The sequence below is a fragment of the Lygodium microphyllum genome, chromosome 30 (genome assembly GCF_053477565.2).
Source record: "Lygodium microphyllum isolate KBCC chromosome 30, Lygodium_microphyllum_v1.1.10, whole genome shotgun sequence".
In the NCBI taxonomy this organism is placed as follows: Eukaryota; Viridiplantae; Streptophyta; class Polypodiopsida; order Schizaeales; family Lygodiaceae; genus Lygodium; species Lygodium microphyllum.
Window position 1 is genome coordinate 66,349,561 of NC_141164.1, and position 21,795 is coordinate 66,371,355.

Genomic DNA, 21,795 nt, shown 5'->3' on the forward strand with positions numbered 1-21,795 from the left:
GTGTATCAACCGCATCTGCAGCTAACAAGTCGGTGACATAAATGCACAACGGTCACCCTGGCATATCATGAGTGGAGCTCGATATCTCAACACTCCCCCTCGAGCTCAATCCCAATTCCTGCACACCAAGCAGGTCTCTGAACTTGCGCAGCTTCTCTGCGCCCAATGCCTTTGATCAATCACATTTACTGATTTATACCAGCTACTCATCTCATCAAAAATAACATCTCTGATACTGTAAACTTATGAGTAGAAGGGTTATAGCATCTGTATCCTTTCTACTGCAGAGAGTAACCAATAAAGATGCACTTCTCAGCTTTTGGATCCAACTTGGATCTCAACTCATCTGGCACATGAACATAGGCAATGCAACCAAAAATCTTCAAATGAGAAATATTTGGTTTCCTACCAGTATACCTCTCCTCTGGAGGAGTCATCCCATGTATTGCTGCAGTGGGAGTCCTGTTCATTATGTAGACTGTTGTAGCAACTGCTTCAGCCCAGTAAAATCTGGCAAGTCTTTTTCGTTGAGCATGGCACGAGATACCTCTTCAATATGCCTGTTTTTCTTTCTGCAATTTCATTTTTTTGTGGGGTATGACTGCATGAATATTGCTGCTTTATGCCATGCTCCTGCAGGAACCTTTCAAACTCATTTGAGAGGTACTCTCCCCCTCCATCTGACCTTAGGCATTTTATTTGTAGGCCTGTTTCTTTTTCAACCATAGCTTTAAGAGTTTTGAAATGCCCAAACACTTCACTTTTCTTTTTCATAAAATACACCCAAATTTTTCTGCTATAGTCATCAATAAAAGTGACAAAATAATGACAGCCTCCAATAGATGCAGGTTTAGTAGTCCACACATCAGAGTGGATTAATTACAATGGCTTCTTACTCTCTTGAACATGTCTAGAAAATGGTTTCCTTGCCTGTTTTCCAAATTGATAGGCTTCACATACCTTATGCATTTCTGCAACCTTGAATTTAGGCAATCCTACAACAATATTTTGGGCCTGCATTGATTTAAGTCGTTGTACATTAACATGACCAATGCATTTATGCCAGATATCAATATCTACAACTAAACCGGTCCCATGTGCAAACATTGCTGCACTCAATTCAAGCATGTCTACATCCAACGTAAACATTCTGCCCTTCTTCTTTCCTTTTGCTATCAAGTGACCTTTATTTTTCATATCCTCAACAAAGCATCCATGAGAATTAAATCTGACATGCAAGCCCTGCTCAACCATTTGACCAACAGAAACCAGGTTCTTGGTGATATTCGGGACATGAAATACATCTGACAGGTATTTCTTTTTCCCATCCTGCATAGACAAAGGAATTTTTTCAATCTGCACAATAGGATGTGCAGTATCATCACCAGTCTCCACAAATCCTGGTTTTTCCATTTTCCTTGCATCTTGCATCCATTCTGCATGACCTGTCATGTGGTTTGATGCACCTAAATCAACATACCACACATCGTTGCTTTCTTCTGCACTTGTCACAGAATTGGTCATGTGCTGCACCATAAACAAATGCTCATTTCTGTCATTACCCTGTCTACTAAAAGATGCATAATTCCCTTGTTGCAATTTTCCATTCATGATGTCATTCTGCTTTTTATAGCAGTCTTTAGCCATATGACCCATTTTACCACAGTAGTAGCATTAAACATTGCTGTTTGCATTTTGCCCTCTTTGCCATCCACCACGACCTCTTTGGCTCCCCCTGCCTCTAGAGTTACCACGTCCTCCTCCATAGGACTGGTTTTCTTGAGTTTGCTGCATATTCTGATTTCTACCACAGCCTCCAGATCGGCCTCCTCTACCTCTGCCTCTACCTCTTCCAGCATTTGAGTAGAAGACAGCTTCTTTTGAAGTTCCTGCTGAAGAAGATGCACCACCATTTCTCTGCTCCTCAGAAATTAGAAGAGCAATCAACTCCTCAAAATCAGGAAATCTTTCACGGACAGAAATCGATGTTCGGAACTGTGCATAATCCTTTCCTAGACCATTCAAGGTCACAGAAACTAAATCATCATCTTCCACTGGCGACCCAATGGAAGCAAGTGCATCTACAATCTTCTTCACCTTCATGTGGTAGTCATTGATGCTCATACTTTCTTTGTGCAACTCTTGCTTGAGCTGCATTTTCCTGGCTTGCGTATTTGTGCTATACATTTTTGACAAAGTATCCCATGTCTCCTTTGGCGTACTTGCATCCTGAATATGCACAATCATAGAGTCTGAAATACTGATAGACAGCCAGTACATAACTTTTCTGGCTCTCTCATGCCATCCTTTAAATGCCTGCATTTGTTGTTGATTGGAAACATCAGGAAGAACTGGTTCTTTTTCATTTCCTGCAACGAATTCCCAATATCCTTTTCGCATAAGGAAATTCGTCATTCTAAACTTCCATGCTTGGAAGTTGTTCTTGTCAAGCTTTTTAGTGACAATCTGTGAAAGAGAATCAGACCCCATTACAGAATACTGCAAAAAATTGTGTCACTGCAAAAAAACACAGCTTCAGCCTCACAAGGGCAAATCTGCAAAACTAACAAAAGTGGTATTTGACCACACAATCACTTCCTAGTGACGATTTTGCATCAACAAGCAACAAGGATGATTCTGTAACTCCCAATGTCTCTGCACACAGGCATACGATGCAATTTTTATGGTAACTTTTCACTGACCTGTAGAACAGTGGTCGCACAGCAAAAAACAGGGCCTTTTCCTGAGTGCGTGCGGAAAACTTCCGCCTCCAAAACAGACCCCGAAATGGCCTCAAATAAAAAAAACAGGGCAGCCAAGGGCTAAAGCCCTTTCCCGCAGCATATACTGCCCTCTTGCTACACCGCGAACGGCGTCTCAATCTGAGACAATGCACTCTTGCACTTTCCGGCTGTGCTACCTAGCAGAGACTTGCTCCCAAACTCGAAAAATGAAAGCAACACTGGTCCTCTTACCAGAACGCTGCGAACTTGGTTTGCTTTCTTGAGCTCCTTACCACGAACCAGGCTCTGATACCATATCAAGATTGTGGGAGAGAAGGAAGGAGTCTCACTTGTAGCTTTCTCACTTACACAATGGGGGAATACACACAAAGGTGGAGGCTGAAAACAGTTTTCCTCTTCTTAGTTGTGTAAGCCAAAAGAACTCTAGTACAAAGAAATAGAAGAACCCTATATATGGGTCTCAAACCAAACTCAACTAACTAAGGTGGCATTCTAACTGAGCCACAAACTAGAGTAGATAAGGATAGTTGTCATCTAGCTATTATTCATGAACGATGTACCAACTGCATCTGCAGCTAACAAGTCGGTGACATAAATGCACAACGGCCACCCTGGCATATCACGAGTGGAGCTCAATATCTCAACAAGATGCACCTACCTTACTTGTGGAATTAGTAAATGGTCGTGAGGTCTCTTGTACTAGGCAAACTGCTAAGGAGAAATTCCTACTGGGTGGAGAGTCAACTTCGGTCAGATTTAGGGTAATGAACCTAGGTGTCCATGAGTGTTTGCTCAGAATGGATTGGCTAATACCCAATGACACCCACATTCACTGTGGAAAGGGCCAAGTCTCCTTTCGAAATTATAAAGGGGAACTAGTCACAACTCAAGGAGAGGTTGGCAAGCCAAAAATTCAGTTGGCAAAAGCAACACGGATAATAAAAGGACTTAGAAAGGGGCTACCTGTCTATTTGATTAAGCTAAATAAGCTAGATCAGGAATCTAGGGAAGAACCTTCGTGGTTAAAGGAATACGTAGACGTATTTCCTGAAGAGCTGACATAACTTCCTCCTCAAAGGAAAGTCGATCATGAAATCAAACTAGCGCCAGGAGCTGCACCAATCGCAAATAGACCATATAGGATGTTCATCCCGGAAGTGGTTGAGCTGAAGGAGCAACTTAAGCAATTGTTAGACCAAGTCTACATCCGTCCTAGTAGTTCACCATGGGGAGCTCCAGTGCTATTCCAGAAAAAGAAAGATGGAACGCTTCTACAGAGGGTTGAATCAATCAACCATTAAAAACAAATATCCCATTCCAAGAATAGATGAATTACTTGACCGTCTTCAAGGTGCGAAGATCTTCTCTAAGATAGATCTCAGGTCAGGATATTATCAGATAAGGATCAAGGAAGAAGATATCCCAAAGATGGCATTCAGCACAAGGTATGGACACTTTGAATTCCTAGTCATGTCATTCGGGCTAACAAATGCTCCTACTACCTTCAACAGGTTAATGCAGGATATCTTTAGGCCCTATCTTGATGACTTCGTACTCATCTTCTTTGATGATACCCTAGTTTACTCCAAACAAAAACAAGATCATGAACCCTAGCTTCGCATCGTCCTTGAGACAATGAGGGCACACAAGCTTTATGTCAAGAAGAAGAAGTGTGCATTTTTCAAGCGACAGATTGAATATCTAGAATTCATTGTATCAGCGGAAGGAATTTCAGTGGACCCGGCCAAGGTCAGAGACGTTCTGGAGTGGCCAACAAAGAACTACGTAGTTATCTTGGATTGATAGGATGGTACAGGGTCTTTATCAAAGACTATGCTTTGATTGCAGCACCTCTGACTGATCTACTAAAGAAGCAAGTATCAATTGTATGGTCACCTGCTAAACAGACCAGCTTTGACAAACTAAAGTAAAGCTTGGTATTAGCACCCATCCTAAAACTTCCTGATCTTACTAAGAAGTTTGAAGTAGTAACTGATACTAGCGCACTTGCCTTAGGATGTGTGCTCATGCAAGAAGGTCATCCCGTAGCATACTCTTCAAGGAAACTGAAGAGCCATGAAAGGAACTATGCTACCCACGATCTGGAACTCTTGGCTGTCATCCATGCTCTCAAACTTTGGAGACATTACTTGTTGGGTAACAAATTTACCTTAGTGACGGACCACAAAAGTCTTAAATGGATTTTCACCCAGAATGAGCTCAATATGAGGCAATGTCGATGGATTGAAGTGCTAGAAGAATATGACTTTGAAATCAAATACCGACCTATAAAGGAGAATGTAGTTGCCGATGCACTCAGTCGCAAGGCATTTTTGAATTCTCTGATTTTGCAAGATCCATCAACAGCAAGATCTCTAGCCACAAAGGTATCCATGCCAAACAACCCAATTCTTGAGCTAGCTAGAGAAGAGGCATGCCATGACCCAACCTATCAGAAATTGCTAAGGGAGATCCCCATCAAAGATCAAGACCCGAAGCTACAAACAAAGTATCAAGAATTCTCTATCAATAGTGGACTTGCCTACTATAGGACGAGATTATGTATCCCAACAAGCCAATCACTCAAGTAGAAGATACTTTGGGAAGCCCATGACTCCCCTTTCTCAGGACATCCTGGCTATGCCAAGACCCTTAACGCAGTCAGGAAGAGCTATTACTGGGATAGGCTCAAAGGTGGCATTCTCAAATATGTCACGGAATGTTTGTCTTGTCAATGCATTAAGGCAGAACATGTCAAAATGCTAGGAAAATTGCAACCACTTGACATTCCCCAAATGAAATGGGAATTCATTAGTATGGACTTTGTTGTTGGCTTGCCCCAAGTTCAGGGAGGATACAACTCCATTATGGTCGTGGTAGATATGCTCACCAACGTTGCACATCTTATCCATGTTAAGACAAACTATAAAGCCTCAGACATTGCAAGGTTATTCATCAAGGAAATATTCAAAGTGCATGGGTTACCCAGAAGAATCATTAGTGATCGTGACTCTCTCTTCACCTCGCACTTCTGGAGGGCTATCTTCGAGGCCATTGGGACTCAACTCTGTTTTAGTACAACTTACCATCCCCAAACTGATGGTCAAACAGAATGAGTAAACCAAGTCATTGAAGATATGCTTAGGGCACACTACTGTCGTGAGCCCAAAAAGTGGATTCAATATTTACCACTGGTTAAGTTTGCCTACAATGCTTCTTACCAACAAAGCATTCAGATGACCCCTTTTCAAGCATTGTATGGGCACGATTGTTGAAGTCCTTTCAGTTTTTTGGATCCAACCTTGAGGGTTGAAGCTTCAAAGCAAATGCTGGAAGACATGGAGGATGACCAAATCAAGTCAATAAGACAGGACATCCAAGCCGCCAAGGACAGACAAAAGGCTTACGCAGACTTGAAACGTCAAGACAGATCCTTCATTAAAGGTGATATGGTCTTCATTTGCGTACGTCAAAAGAAGAGTTCCCTATCCTTGGGTGAATGCAAAAATCTAAGTCCAAGGTATTGTGGACCCTACAAGATTCTCAAGTGCCTAGGGCCTAATGCTTACAGACTGCAACTCCCTGAAAACCTAAAAGTTCATAATGTATTCCATATCAGTCTATTGAAAAAGTATGTGCCTAACCCTAGTCATGTGGTTGATGATCAACAAGTTGTAATGCCTAGCCAAGGAGTCCTTAAGCTACGGCCTCACAGGATCCTAGATGTTAGGGAGAGGCATTTGAGATCCACGACCTTGAGAGAATACCTCATCTAGTGGAAAGATTATCCCGAAGAGGATGCCACTTGGATGGATGAAAGTACTCTCAACCAACAATACCCTCAGATCTTCTCGAGATGAGGCCATCTCGATTCCTCTAAGAAGGGGGAGAGAATGTAATATTTCCGCAGTGAAATACTAATGACTCTAGACCTCGCGCAAAAGCGGTTCAAAGTAACCTCCCACAACAGAAAAACCTTGGGCTAAGTGCTCCCTCCTCCACGTGCATCAACAAACACCAGCCCCGTGTCGTGTATAGGAAGCCATGGCTCGAAACGGCAAGCCCACGCAGGAACACCCCTTCACAGAAAAAAAAGGGATAATTTTTGCAAAAAAAAAATATGTATTAACTCCCTCCCCTTCAGCCGTTCCATGGCGGGAAGAGGGAGTATGAGCATGAGTGAGCGGTGGAGGGGCATGGGGAGGAGGCATGCAACCCGCCACTTGTGTGGCTACCCCCCCCTTCAAGCTATATGAACCCCCCCTCCCAAGCTTGAGGGGAGAGGAGGAAGGGATCGTGGTGATGTGCTACCCGCCTGCTACCGCCGCCAAGACTGCTGCGCCCCATCGTCATCATCATCATCATCATCATCATCGTCATCTTCACCTCCATGGTCATCATCTCCTTCATCATCCTCAATCATCACTCTCTCTCCACATCATCCCTATTATAGAAGTTGGAAGCTTCTATTGGAAGCTTCTAACTAAAGCTTCCATAGGCCTAGTTCACCCCGTGCCTCCGGTTTTTTGAAAACCGTGTCTTGCAAGGCCATGTCCTACGCAGAGAAGGAGGTCTCGGCATTAGCAACTTTGGAACTCGTAAGAGGTGCCAAGGGGAAGTTCGCTGAGTCGAAATCCATTGCGTCAATGGCTCCTAAGCAAAAGGCGAGAGGAGCACACGCGGGAGCTGCCAACCCAAGTACGAGAGTGGACAATGCCCCGACTTTGAATAACCAGGTTTCGAAAATTAATTCCGCATGGAAAGGATGCATTAAGCATGGTTAATTCTCGTAGGCAAGTTTAAACACATTGGGAAATTTATATACTCATTCAATCTACAAAGTTTAGTTGCATATCGTGTATTTGCAATTTCTTGCACTTCCGTGGTCAAGGGTAGTTGAAATCCTGAATGTATGATGCATAACTTATAAGATGATATCGTGCTAAGACCACGTCCTTGTTGCATCTCGCAAAGGATAGGGCTTATGTCGCATAATGCACTTATGAAATAAATTTTTGGTGTGGCTCATGTAGAAGATAATCGTAGACGGTCATTAAATTTGCAAATTGCATGCGATGATAGTTACATTTTAGGTCGGGTTAAGTGATAAAGGAAGGGTTAAATCAATAATGGACTCATGGCATTCACTCATGCATGGAGTTCTTTTATCAAAGTTTGAATGCATCTTCATTAAAAATATTAAAGCTTTGATTTCGTTGCATTAAACGTAGGGTTCATAAGAATAGTTCTGAATGTAAATCAACGTTGCATAAGGCAAGGAAAAGAAAAGATCACTATAGATCCTATAGATGCAAAGAGGTCTATGGTCTTGAATTTGCATATTCGCATGGAATGATGCATCTCACCTATCTTGCAGTTATTTATATCTTAGGGGAAAGTACTTGCAAATTTAGAAGAAAGTATTTGCATCTTTAAAAGGGAAGATCATCTTAAATCGTGGGTTGGTTAGATCAACTAAGTAATTCGCAGCTTACATGAGAATCATAAAGGTATGATTAGTTAGCGTATGATGATCACCTCAATGTGCTAGGTAGGGTTAAGCTATGTTAAAATTCTGCCTAGTATCGCACTTGGGATGCCGATCTAATATTTCCGATCTCAAAGGTCCTACCCACATTCTCGAAATGTTAGAACTATCTAATCACCCATGCAAGAACGATCTAGGGTTCTCACCCTAAGGATCAGTTGACCAAATGCTAGACTTCCGCAAGGAATCTAGGAACCCTAGGGCCAAAATGTTTATCGACCTAGTAGGGTTAGGTTTTGGATTGGGTCAATAGGACTCCCAAACCCTACATCTTGATCAAAGGTATTCTTGACCAAGGAATACCGTGTGATGAGAAAATAATCCCACAAGTTAGGTGCTGACACTTATCTCATGCAACAAGCTGCAACGTCGTATGATCTTGTGTCTAAATCACAAAATAGTATTGCTGCCCCTTAGACCAAGTATGGCGAGTTCTAAGTACAAGTATAATTTTCTAGAGGATGAGTAGTTATCCTGCTACATCACTCTTCCTTGGGACTAATTATCCAAGCTAGGGCAGTTAAGAATTGCCAAGAAAGCAATTGACCAACCAAGTTAGGACAACGGGGTTGTCCAGGATTTATTGACCATAATATAAGGAAACCTAAGGTAGTGACAATTTGTGGTCAACAGGGTATAAACCCTAACCCAAGAAAAAAGGGTAAACAAGCAACTCAGCTTATGAAACCCTTGGGATCTTGCCAAGTTGTGATTGATCTAGGATTGAATGCTGCAAGCATTCGAGGAGAAGGATTCACACCTTAGTAGTTGGCCGTACAAACGACCACTGGAATGCTCGTGATTGTACACTTAGGTGCACTGTTTGTACTTCTTTGCTCAAGGAACTAATTTAGAAAAAATAACTAATGCCTCAGGTTGAAAGCCTGGAGGGAGAGGCAGTACCAGTTACCTCCGACTGTCTGCCTGACCCTATCCAAGGGGGTTGTTGGCCGCGCCGGGTACATGGACCGAACCCGCCGCGAGAGGTCTCTCCATGGGTGCTACTTGGAGCAGGAGGACGCTTGGGTGCCAGTGGGGGCTCTCGCCGTAAATCCCTTGCCTCCGGATCTTGCACAAGAGGCCGATGTGACTCGAGATGGGATCTCAAGGCCTGCATACTAGTCAACAGGCGGAACTTGGAATAGCAATCCCTGAGGATTGCTGGAATAGCCTTCAGGCTGGATATTTGATGTATTCCAAAGACTGATAAATAAAGATCAAATGTTGAAAAGGAATTTGCTTGACATTATTTTTCTATGTTAGTGCTTAAGTTACATAAAGGAACCAATGATTAATTTGGTTAATTAAGGAAGCTATTTTTGCTTGTCAAACTAAATGTGGTAGGTAATTAGATAACTAAAGCAACCCGAGGAAAGTGCAGTGGACGTGACTTTGGGTCCGTCCTACGGAAGGGTAGTCCCGGTTGATCGAGAACTTTCTTCAAAGGATTGACAGTGAGGTAACAATGACCTAAAATCTATAGAGCTAGAGTCCCGATCTATGCTGTTTTAGGGGAACGGAATTGGATTATGCCTTACGGGCAGAGAGGTCGAGCTTCGCATCCCTCTCATTTCCCATTCTCCTTGAACCAAGTGTAGTATAAATCCACTTCGACCCTAATGTTTCTGCACAAGGTGGTTCGTCTGGGGGCTTGACGCTAGCTACCTCCTAGAAACTTGACCATTAGGGAAACCCTGATTCAGGTCGGTCCTAAGTGGGAACGACCAGAATGCTTCCGCTTCGTGGTAGACATGGGAAGACCTAGATTGCAAACCCCGTGTCATTCTTTGGGAGTTCCGGGCGACGCTTCTAGACTCTCTTCCCGATGGGCTGCTAAGACGTGTCCTACAAGTGGATAGGGGGACACGTTACAGATTTAGATACTTTTCCAGCTTTTCTTGAAGAGTATTGAACACTGCATCAAAGCCCTTTAAGATAGCACAAATAAGTATCAAGAAAGACCTGCACAAGGAATAGAAAGAGGCTCAATAGTGTCTAGTTGATTTGCTCCAAGGAAACACATACTTGAATTATCAAAACACACACATGCACAAATATAGAGGCCATGAGCAAGCAAATTGTACAACTTAGTTAGAAAAAGAAACTGCTCCAGCTAAATATTTTGTTTTAATGCCAATGCTCTTTTAGTCCCTTGTCTGCAATTCATGATGCACCATACAGAGTTGCATATTGATGGGACCTGAAATGAGGCGGCACTGGCTATAGCACTAGCCGGACCTCATGGTCATAACAAAAAAACACACCCTCACGGCCTCGTGGACCAGGAGCGTCTATCCACAACTGCTAAAGGACAAACTGCCCTAAAGCCTAATCTATGCGTTTATAGTTTTATAGCTTTGTAGTCCAACGTTTTCCTTTCTATAAACTCCACAGAGGGAGAGCCATTACACATTGGCAATGCCACGATAATCACATATATGGGAGGCAACCTCTTGGTAGAAACACCATGGCCCCACTGCAGCTCTCCTACACCACAGGGATTGGCCCCTTGATGCGCTGCTCAATATATAAAACAAACTAACAAACTCCACTCTTCCATTTCAAACGTCTCCAGGAGATACCATGTTTCCTTACCAAATAATCCCCCAAGAAACGAACATCTATCTTACGGCTTAGGATGCCTTTCCACACTCAAGCATGGGTCATTGTCATTGAAAACAGGTGCTATGGATCCACGTTTTTTATTCCGATACCATGGTTTCATGCACATGAAAAAGTGAATGATTCTAAAGTGCTCAAACATAATTTTAAATCAGAGACATGTGGTGCACAACCAGGCTTTCCAAATGCATTGACTAACCCGTTGCGGCGATGCAAGGATAGCACTGAGATAACACTCATGCTACTATCCTCTTAATTCACATACCATGAACTCTATGACATGATGTGCATCAAAAAATCAGCAACAATCAACACGCAAATCACACCATTCAAACCTCCCAACCCCCTACGTTTAGGTATTGCTTTCGTTGCATAGTTGTAGAGGTTCATTTTGTCATGTTTTGATGTATAGAAAGCGATAAATCACAAACTTTGACAAAGAGATAGGGCAAACTGAGGCCAAACCTCATGCTCTGCCACTACCATACATCCACAAACAATCATTATATTTTTCCTTATTTTTCCAAGATATATTTCTATTTTTTCCCTTATTTTTCTCATTTTCTTGATTTATTTGACAATAAAATAAACTATTTTCTGGTTTTTCTTATTCCAATCACTTCAACAAACTATCATTCAATTTATCTTTCATGTTCCCCCCATGGGAACATCTTTTACCCACCCGAAACGGAAAAACTACCATTTTGCCACTTAAAAATATTTTCAGGTTTATGGGAATTAAATAAAGCATGTAAATCATTGCAAAATCAAAAAATTTTTATGAACATCAATTACTCATAATGCAAACAGCACACAAATAAATTTTCATCCAATAAGAACATAATTATCATCATAAACTATCAAAAATCCTTCATTTTCTTCATAAAAATGGTCATACCGTGTTTTTACGTAATCCGAGATGCCTTGAATGACTTCATAACCAACAGACGGAGCCTCCATTGCTCTCAATCCAATGGTGTTCATCAATCTTCAGCATCTCCATCAATTTCCGCCACCATTTTCTTCATGCTCCCTCCCCGGTTCCTTCATCAAGATGGTACACATGAACAGCCCATAGAGAAGAGAGAGAGGGAGTAGAGAGAAAGACTAAAATATGTTCTCTTCATCCACACAACCATTCCACAAAGCGAAGGGCGGTGATAAGATCAGCCCATAGGGAGAAGATCAGCCCCAATGTCAGTTAGATGGGTTGTATTCAACCTGACAATCATGATGAGAGAGGAGGCGCAAATTTCGGACGTTGCTGTCCACGCCATGCCCACGTTTCTCTCTCCACGATTCTTGTTCATCAAGATGCATAAAATTTTAGGGGGGGGGGGGAGGGGGGGTGAAAGGTCCCAAAGGGCACCCCCCCTTTGGTCCTCCTAATGTCCACCTCTTCGTATCTTGCCAATTTGTGGCCATTTCCCCGTCCTGGCTCCAATTCGAGCTCTGAAAAATCCTGGGCATCCGACTTGACATCCCGCACTAACTGGCAACTGCTAGCCAACCGCATGGTAGTTGGAAAAATTATCAAAAATCCACAAGTGTCGCTCGGGTGCCTTTTAAAAGCCGTCTTTCACTTGGTGCTTAAAATCGTCCTAACTGCAGCCGCCGCCTTCGATGTTAAATATTTTTCCCCTAAATTCCAGACTTTTTGGAAAATTTTAGGCACATCCCGGGCTCAAAACTCCGCTCTCATTGGGGACCACGGGATAGGGCGACTCAGCCCGTCAAATCCCACAACAAATCTGCACAAAACAACCAAAGGAAGCATCATACATACGGAAACACAACACAATGCTCACCCTACCCCCTGACAAAACCAAGGCATGAAATCCATAAGGAGTAGGCCTAGCATTATCTGACAAAAGGTCCGAAGCTAGTCATTAACTGATTGCTCCAACACGGCCAAACTCAAAAGAACTATCCAAGAGGTCACTCTAAGTGGTGGTCTGAACTACCTACCTAACTAAGGACAACACAACCAAGAGCTCCTACTAGGCGAGGACTCCTATAGCCTGATCAAGAAGTATTTTCTTTTAGCACATTCCTTCTTTTAGGTGTTAGGCATGTAAAAAGGAGGGAGCTGAGCGTAGTGACCCAAGGAGAACAAGGCATCGGCCCCGGGTCCTGTCTCGGTACCCAAGAACCTACCAAGCCCTCGTGAGGTGACACTTAATCCTTTTCTGACGCTCACTTTTATTTTCGCTCCAACCTTCCTTACTTTCTTAGGTTCCGTCTTCTTGCTCAATCACTTTGTATCCTTTGCTCCACCAGATGAGTTTCCCCTGATGGTATCTCTACTCCAGATATGGGTGCTCCAAATAAGGAATTAACTGCCCCATCAACGAGCTTTAAGCTCTTTTGCAGGTCTCAAATCAGCCCCAGCATGGACCTGCAATGCATTTTTCCGTATTAGCATGCTTAGAAATAATAAAGTTTAATCTTATTAAGATTAACCTTATTATTAAATTCTACTCCTTGCAAATCAGCTAGTAAAGCCGTAGACCTATTTTTCCCTATCCTGACAATCTTGTAGGGGCCATCCCATCTAGGTTCCAGCTTCCCTAGAAACAGCTCCCTACGCGCATCGTAGTATAGAACTAATTGCCCTTTTTTAAAGGTATACTTCTTTGCTTTAAGGTCGTGCAACTGCTTCATCCGACGTTTAGCTACCTCCTGGTGTAATAAGCTCTGCAACTTCAGCTCATCCAGGTGGGCTATGGTCGTGAAACATTCAAAGAGTGCATCCTCATCTCCCAAAGAGTGGTTAATTGCAAACCGTATGGTTGGCAACTCGATTTCAAGGGGTAACACACATTCTTCCCCATAAACTAATTTAAATGGAGTATGGCCGGTAGCTCGCTTGAACATTGTATTGTACGCCCATACTGCCACATACAACTTCCTGTCCCAGTCTCGTTTCTTCTCTGAGACTATTTTAAATAAGATACCCACAAGCTACTTATTAGTACTTTTGACTTGCCCCTTTGCTTGCAGATTATAAGGGGTCGTTTTGTTGTGCTTGATTTGCCAAGCTTCAGTCAGGCTTTTGATCACTTTATTCAAAAAGTGGATTCCATGGTCCGACACTAGTTCCTTCGGTGGACCGAAACGGCAGATAATCTGCTCTAAAAGAAAACTTGCAGTCTCTTTTGTATTGTCCTGCCTCGTCGCCCGCGCTTCTGACCATTTTATAAAATAATCAGTTGCTACTATAATGTACCTCTTCTGAGTAGTAGACGATGGGTGATAGGACCCACAAAGTCAATGCCCCACTTCTCAAATGGAAGGGTAGCCATGATAGGCGTAAGTGGGCATTTCCTATTCTCTCTACTGTCATGTCTTTGACAGGTATCACATCTCTTAACATACTCAAAGGAATCTTGGAAGATGGACGGCCACCAATATCTAGCTCTTAAAGCTTTCTGTGCCGTCAACCATCTAGCGAAGTGCCCTCCACACGCAGAGTCATGGCACTCTTCCAAGATGAAAGGAACCTCATCAGGCATCACACATCGGCAATAGATATCATCAACACCCTACCGATATAGTGTTCCTGCGATCAAGGAAAACTTCAAAGCCTGTTGTCTGATTTTCCTCTTTTCTGATTTTGATAAACCAGCTCCAGTCTCTCCCGTTGATAGATAATGCGTGATAGCAGCATACCAAGATGGAATAGAAGCTGTATCAATTTTAAACATTTCTTCAATATCACTTCCTTCAACCAAAGTCTCTTTCAGCTCCCCAAAATCCAAAAGGCATTCCATAATACCCTACAACCTCAGTGGCTTACTCTTAATCTCATAATCGAACTCTTGCAAAGTGATTAACCACTTTGCCAAATGATCAGGCAGTTGTAGCTTGTTCATAAGCAATCTAAGCCCTTCCGCCTTCGTATAGAACACTACCTTCTCATAGAGGATGTAGTGCCTGAATTTTTTAGTTACAAAGACCATCGCAAGGCACAACTTCTCCATGTAGGTGTAGTTAATTTTTGATATGCCCAATTTTCGACTAGCAAAAGCTATCGGATGATACCACTTTTCCTCCCAGATTTGGGCTAAACAGTAAGCTCATACTATGCATGGTGGCTGCTGAGAATATATAAAATACCTCACCTCTGTTAGATGCTTTTAAAACTGGTGCTTTTACTAGCTCCTGTTTCACATCCTCGAAAGCTACCTTACAAGGGTCGCTCCATACAAATAGACAGCTAAAGGATAACAAGTTCGTTAATGGCAACGTCCTTTCTGCCAAGGCATTTATAAACCTCCGACAGTACCCTATCAATGACAGAAAGCTATGTACCTCTTTTGGAGTGTGTGGTGGACTCATAGCGATCCCTACTGAACTGACCACATGGCCTAGCAATAGCCCATAAGGCACTCCAAAGACACACTTCCGTGGGTTAAGAGCGATACAAAATTGTCTGCAGCGCACATCCTTTCCCTCATAGTGGCTGCCCCCAGGTCATTGATAAATACTTTCAACTCGTCTGGGGAGATGTCACCAAAGGTCTTGTCTGCTGTTCGTTGCCATAATCCAGGTGTATTGCACAAACCAAAGGCCATCACATGGTATGCAAAAGTACCAAAAACAATAATAAAAGTTGTTTTCAACTTGTCCTCTTCTGCAATTGCCATCTGGTTGTATCCTGCAAAGCAATCCATAAATGAGTATATTTCCCTACCCGCTAATTGATCCAAAATCTGGTCAATAAATGACAATGGGTAGTAATCCTTAACCATCTGCTTATTCAACTCTCTAAAATCTACACATAGTCAGATCTGGTTGTTTTTCTTCTTCCTGATGACAACTAGTGAACACCATTCTGTGTGCTGTACAGGGAAAATTAAACCAGCTTTCTGTAACTTCTGTAACTCCTCAAACAGCCCATCTCTCAATTCAAAAGGCATACGCCTCACTTTCTGACGCACAGGATGACTGCCTTCTTTTACAGGATGACTATCTCACTACCAGATGGATCGTCAGCTGTTTCTAATTCAGTAGAGGATAAAGGAGCTCTCTCACTCTGAGGAGACTCAGAGTAAGCATCGACTATTACTCGATTAGCACCTCTACCTAGAACTACTCGACTGGCGGGTATATCGACTTGACAGTCTGTTCGTAAGATCCAAGGCCTACCTAGCAGGACTCGATAGCTAGGACGTCCTGCAAATCTTATCACCCTAAAGTCCAAGAAGCATTCTACACTTGCAACTGTAACATGGACTTTAGTAACGCAACCTTCTGGTTGTCTTAGACTATCATCAGCCATTCTAAGAAGGGTGGAGCTATCTTTTTGGATGCCTAGACCCAGCCTCTTCATCAACTCTGAACTCATGATATTGACGGAGGACCCAGTGTCTACAATAGCATGCTCTACTAATATTCCATCCGCATATGCTGGAACCCTAGGGCGATTCTTTTCAGCATGATCAAACCAATCTTCCCCTACTCGTGCTATGCCCAAAGGTTCTACAATATACCCAATACGTAGGATCTTCTTGAATTCCTTGCGTACTCCTAGAGATAATTTAATCAACTGTAAGAGGTTTACATCTAGTTTGACTTTGCAAAGAGAACTTGCTAAATCAAAATCATGATAAGTAGCCAAAGCTCTCTTTTCTTGCCAGACCATTCTTTCTTTTGGTCTCGGGACCGCCTTTGGTGCTTCTTTTTTAGCTCTTGCCTTCTTTCTTGGCACTTCCTCATCCTTCTTAGGATCGACTTTTCTGTCATCAACAGGCCTTAGATGTGCACCTTCCATGCCAGGATTCAGGACTTGCGTCCCATTATCCCCTTGCTTAGGGTTTCCCTCGACCGGTTTTCATTATCTTTATCACCCTCCTTAGCCTTTCGGCCTCTTGTCACGGCTCGTAGGTTAGAGGTTTCAGCGGCATTGAAGCGTACACCCTCGATAAGGCTAACTCCATTGCCTTGTGGCAACTCTTCTATAGTGGTGTTTCCCCTTTGCAGTATTTGTCTTGGTCCATCATTTTACTGGAGGTTACTACCTTACGCTCTATGATTAACTAGACCGAGCTGTTTACTCCCTTGTTGGAGGGAACTGATCTTACTCCAACAGGTAGCAGCTAAGTGGCCGGACTTCCCACAAATATCGCATTTAACATTTGGACAGTTTTTGGGGAAATGTTGTCTGCCACACCACTTACAGCTGAATCTTGAGGGTCCACCCTCCTTAGGGCGTCGACTCCCTATTAGATTCTGTTGCTTCTTCAGGAAATTGACGTCAACAGCTATTTGCCGATATTGTTCAGAAATCATGTCGGTGTAGTGCTTCATCATATCCTTAACTTCTCCAAGAATATTAGAGGCACTCGACTCATAGCCTTGATCGTATATCCGTCGTTCCATTGGCCTAACAATTTGATTGGGCATTATTTGTTGACTCACAAGAACACCATTAGGGTTCGAAGCTTGGCCTCCAACATTTGGTGGAGCCAACTGACTAGCCATAGGCATAGTCACACTGGGAGGGGCTGGCAGCAAAGGTACATTTTGAACCATGCTTCCTCTCCCATTAGGGTTATTCATAGACATCCCTTGACTTCCATTTGTCAATGGTAAATTGCCTCCAGGTACTAGACCTGCATTAAGATTTATTTGAGAGGAGTAGGCCGTTTGTAATCATGCTTCTACTCCTTCTGCCCGTGCGATGGCAATGTCTATATTAGCCAAAGCCACACTGCTCAATTGTACCTAAATATTGAAATCCAATCCATGCAGGAAGTATTGGAATTGGGCAGCCGGCGGAATAGGAATGTAAGTTTGTAACTTACAAAACACTTCCTTAAGCTTCTTGGCATTGGCTTTCACATTCTCATGGGGGTCTTGGTGCGTTACATTCAAAACATGCAACCAGTATTGGCCACCTCTTTCAGGGGCATATTCTCCTTGGAAAGCTGCATAAAATTGGTTAATTGTAGTTATGGTTCCAGTATCTATACTATGATACCATACCACAGCCCTTCCTTTTAATGTCATGTTAAAGAACATCATAAGATGTCCCTCATCTTGGATGCGGTAATTAAACATCAATCTTTTGAATTCACAAATGTGAAACTCTGCATCTTCTTCGGCTAACCCATTAAAAATGGGTAAAGGCACTCCTAAAGCTGGAAAATCTGGCGTCCCTGTAGGAATTGCAATGGGTTGTGCCATAACGACAATCGGATAGCAGTTGGGTTACTAAGACCACTGCCTTTTATGCGTATCGGACTACTCCTTTGAGGAGAATAGCGACTTACAATCTCCAACCGCTGTCTAGCCCTCTCAACACATTCTGCTTTTTGTATTTCGGCTTGACGGTCCTTGTCAAAGGACATAAACCAACTTTTTGGTCCCTAAAAACCCTAGATTCGAGAACCACCACTTATTGGTAGCTCCCGGCAGGCACCACTAATGGGACTTGAAATGGGCCGGCACTGGCTGTAGCACTAGCCAGACCTCATGCTCATAACAAAAAAACACACCCTCACGGCCTCGCGGACCAGGAGCGTCTATCCACCACTGCTAAAGAAAAAACTACCCTAAAGCCTAATCTATGCTTTTATAGTTTTATAGCTTTGTAGTCCAACGTTTCCCTTTCTATAAACTCCACAAAGGGAGAGCCCTTACACATTGGCAATGCCACAATAATCACATATATGGGAGGCAACCTCTCGATACAAACACCGCGGCCCCACTGCAGCTCTCCTACACCGCAGGGATTGGCCCCTTGATGCGCTACTCAACATATAAAACAAACGAACAAACTCCACTCTTCCATTTCAAACGTCTCCAGGAGATACCATGTTTCCTTACCAAATAATCCCCCAAGAAACAAACATCTATCTTACGGCTTAGGATGCCTTTCCACACTCAAGCGTGGGTCATTGTCATTGAAAACAGGTGCTATGCATCCAGGTTTTTTATTCGATACCATGGTTTCATGCACATGCAAAAGTGAATGATTCTAAAGTGCTCAAACATAATTTTAAATCAGAGACATGTGGTGCACAACCAGGCTTTCCAAATGCATTGACTAACCCGTTGCGGCGATGCAAGGATAGCACCGATATAACACTCGTGCTACTATCCTCTTAATTAACATACCACAAACTCTATGACATGATGTGCATCAGAAAATCAGTAACAATTAGCACGCAAATCACACCATTCAAATCTCCCAACCCCCTACGTTTAGGTATTGCTTTCGTTGCATAGGTGTAGAGGTTCATTTTGTCATGTTTTGATGTATAGAAAGCGATAAATCACAAACTTTGACAAAGAGATGGGGCAAATTGAGGCCAAACCTCATGCTCTGCCACTATCATACATCCACAAACAATCATTATATTTTTCCTTATTTTTCCAAGACGTATTTTTATTTTTCCCCTTATTTTCTCTATTTTCTTGATTTATTTGGCAATAAAATAAATTATTTTCTAGTTTTTCTTATTCCAATCACTTCAACATACTATCATTCAATTTATCTTCCATATTCCCCCCATGGGAACATCTTTTACCCACCCGAAACGGAAAAACTACCATTTTACCACTTAAAAACCGCATTTCGGGTTTACGAGAATTAAATAAAGCATGTAAATCATTGCAAAATCAAAATTTTCTAATGAACAGCAATTACTCATAATGAAAACAGCACACAAACAAATAAGAACATAATTATCATCATAAACTATCAAAAATCCTTCATTTTCTTCATAAAAATGGTCATACCGTGTTTTTACATAACCCGAGACGCCTTGAATGACTTCATAACCAGCAGACGGAGCCTCCATTGCTCTCAATCCAATGGTGTTCATCAATCTTTAGCATCTCCATCAATTTCCACCGCCATTTTCTTCATGCTCCCTCCCAGGTTTCCTTCATCAAGATGGTACACATGAATAGCCCATAGAGCAGAGAGAGAGGGAGGAGAGAGAAAGACTAAAATATGTTCTCTTCATCCACACAGCCATTCCACGAGCGAAGGGTGGCAATAAGATCAGCCCATAGGGAGAAGATCAGCCCCAATGTCAGTTAGATGGGTTGTATTCAACCTGACAATCATGATGAGAGAGGAGGAGGCGCAAATTTCGGCCCGTTGCTATCCACGCCATGCCCACGTTTCTCTCTCCACGATTCTTGTTCATCAAGATGCATAAAATTTGGTGGGGGGGGGGGGGGGGGTCAAAGGTCCCAAAGGGCACCCCCCCTTTGGTCCTCCTAATGTCCACCTGTTCGTATCTTGCCAATTTGTGGCCATTTCCCCGTCTTGGCTCCGATTCGAGCTCTGAAAAATCTTGGGCATCTGGCTTGACATCCCGCAGTGATTGGAAACTCCTAGCAAACCGCACAGTAGTCAGAAAAATTATCAAAAATCCACAAGTGTCGCTCGGACACATTTTAAAAGCCGTTTTTCACTTGGTGCTTAAAATCGTCCTAACTATAGCCGCCGCCTTCGATGTTAAATATTTTTCCCCTAAATTTTGGATTTTTTTGAAAATTTTAGGCATATCCCGGGCTTAAAACTGCACTCTCACATATGATAAGAACACAAAGGAACTTGTAGAAATTGACACAATCCCCATCAAAGGTAGAGCATATCATGCAAAAGTGAAGGTCATACTAACCGTGGTAGTGGACTTCATCGTATCTTTGCTGTGATTGCCAAGTAAGAGTGGCACATTTCTCCATTTGCACAAGTGCCTTGTCAGACATCTCATGATTTGCATGTGCAGTCAAGAACTTCATGTATGCAAGTAGAGACATTCATTACATAAATGCGGCAATAGAGAGCTTCTACGGACCTACTCTTCAAGGGTGTCAAAGGAGTCCTCGAAAATGTCATAGGCCTGCAAAACAAATAAACAATTTTGAGAATTCTTTTGTTTCTTTTTTTTAAGTGGACTCTCTCTCTCTCTCTCTCTCTCTCTCTCTCTCTCTCTCTCTCTCTCTCTCTCTCTCTCTCTCTCTCTCTCTCTCTCTCTCTCTCTCTCTCTCTCTCTCTCTCTCTCTCTCTCTCTGAAGGAAGAGGATGGAGAGGTTACTGCATTGTAGACGTGATCAAAAAATAGCTCTACATACAAATGATTTGACTGATCCACAGAAGCCATGGCTTGATCCATGGCAGCGCAGAAGAGCTCACATTGGAGAGCACAAATTTTAAATAATAACTTTTTAAGTCTCAGTGAAGGGATTTCATGATTAAACATGGAGACATGTAATTGAACGGAGATTTACAAATCTTTCGAGGTATTGTTATTAATAATTGGCCTACTTTTTTTGGATGATCGAGAGATTATTTATCATTTATTAACTTATTTATTTACAGCCCTATAGGATAAACTTGAGAAAATGCTTGGAGCATTCTTATGGAATTATGGTCTAGAGAGGTGTGCATTTAGGGTAGGAACGATTAAGATCAAATCCTCTCAACCAAGTTTCAAGATACTATTGCATATAGAGTCCCCTCAGCCATGGGAAACTATTGCATTAATAATGCTAAGATTCCATGGGGTAGCAGGTACAAGTTACAATTTTGGAACATTGGAGGGAGGTAATCTAATAAGAGGGATACAAGTTGCAAAGGAGGCTATACCGATGGGGAAATGGAGGAGATAGTAAAAAAATTGAAGCTAAATGATAAAGAAAAATTGATCTGCCTGATCATTGGTTGGACATGACAACTTATGGTGTTGTTGGCTTATCCATAAAGGCAAATCCGCTAGCAAGTTGAAGAAAATGGAGGAATAAGCTTCCCTCTTAATAGTGTGCATATGGAAAGTTAGAGTTATTAATGCATGGTCAAAGAAGCTCCCAACTAAGGATATAATTATCAAGTTCAAGAGACTTTCTAGTTTTTGTCAT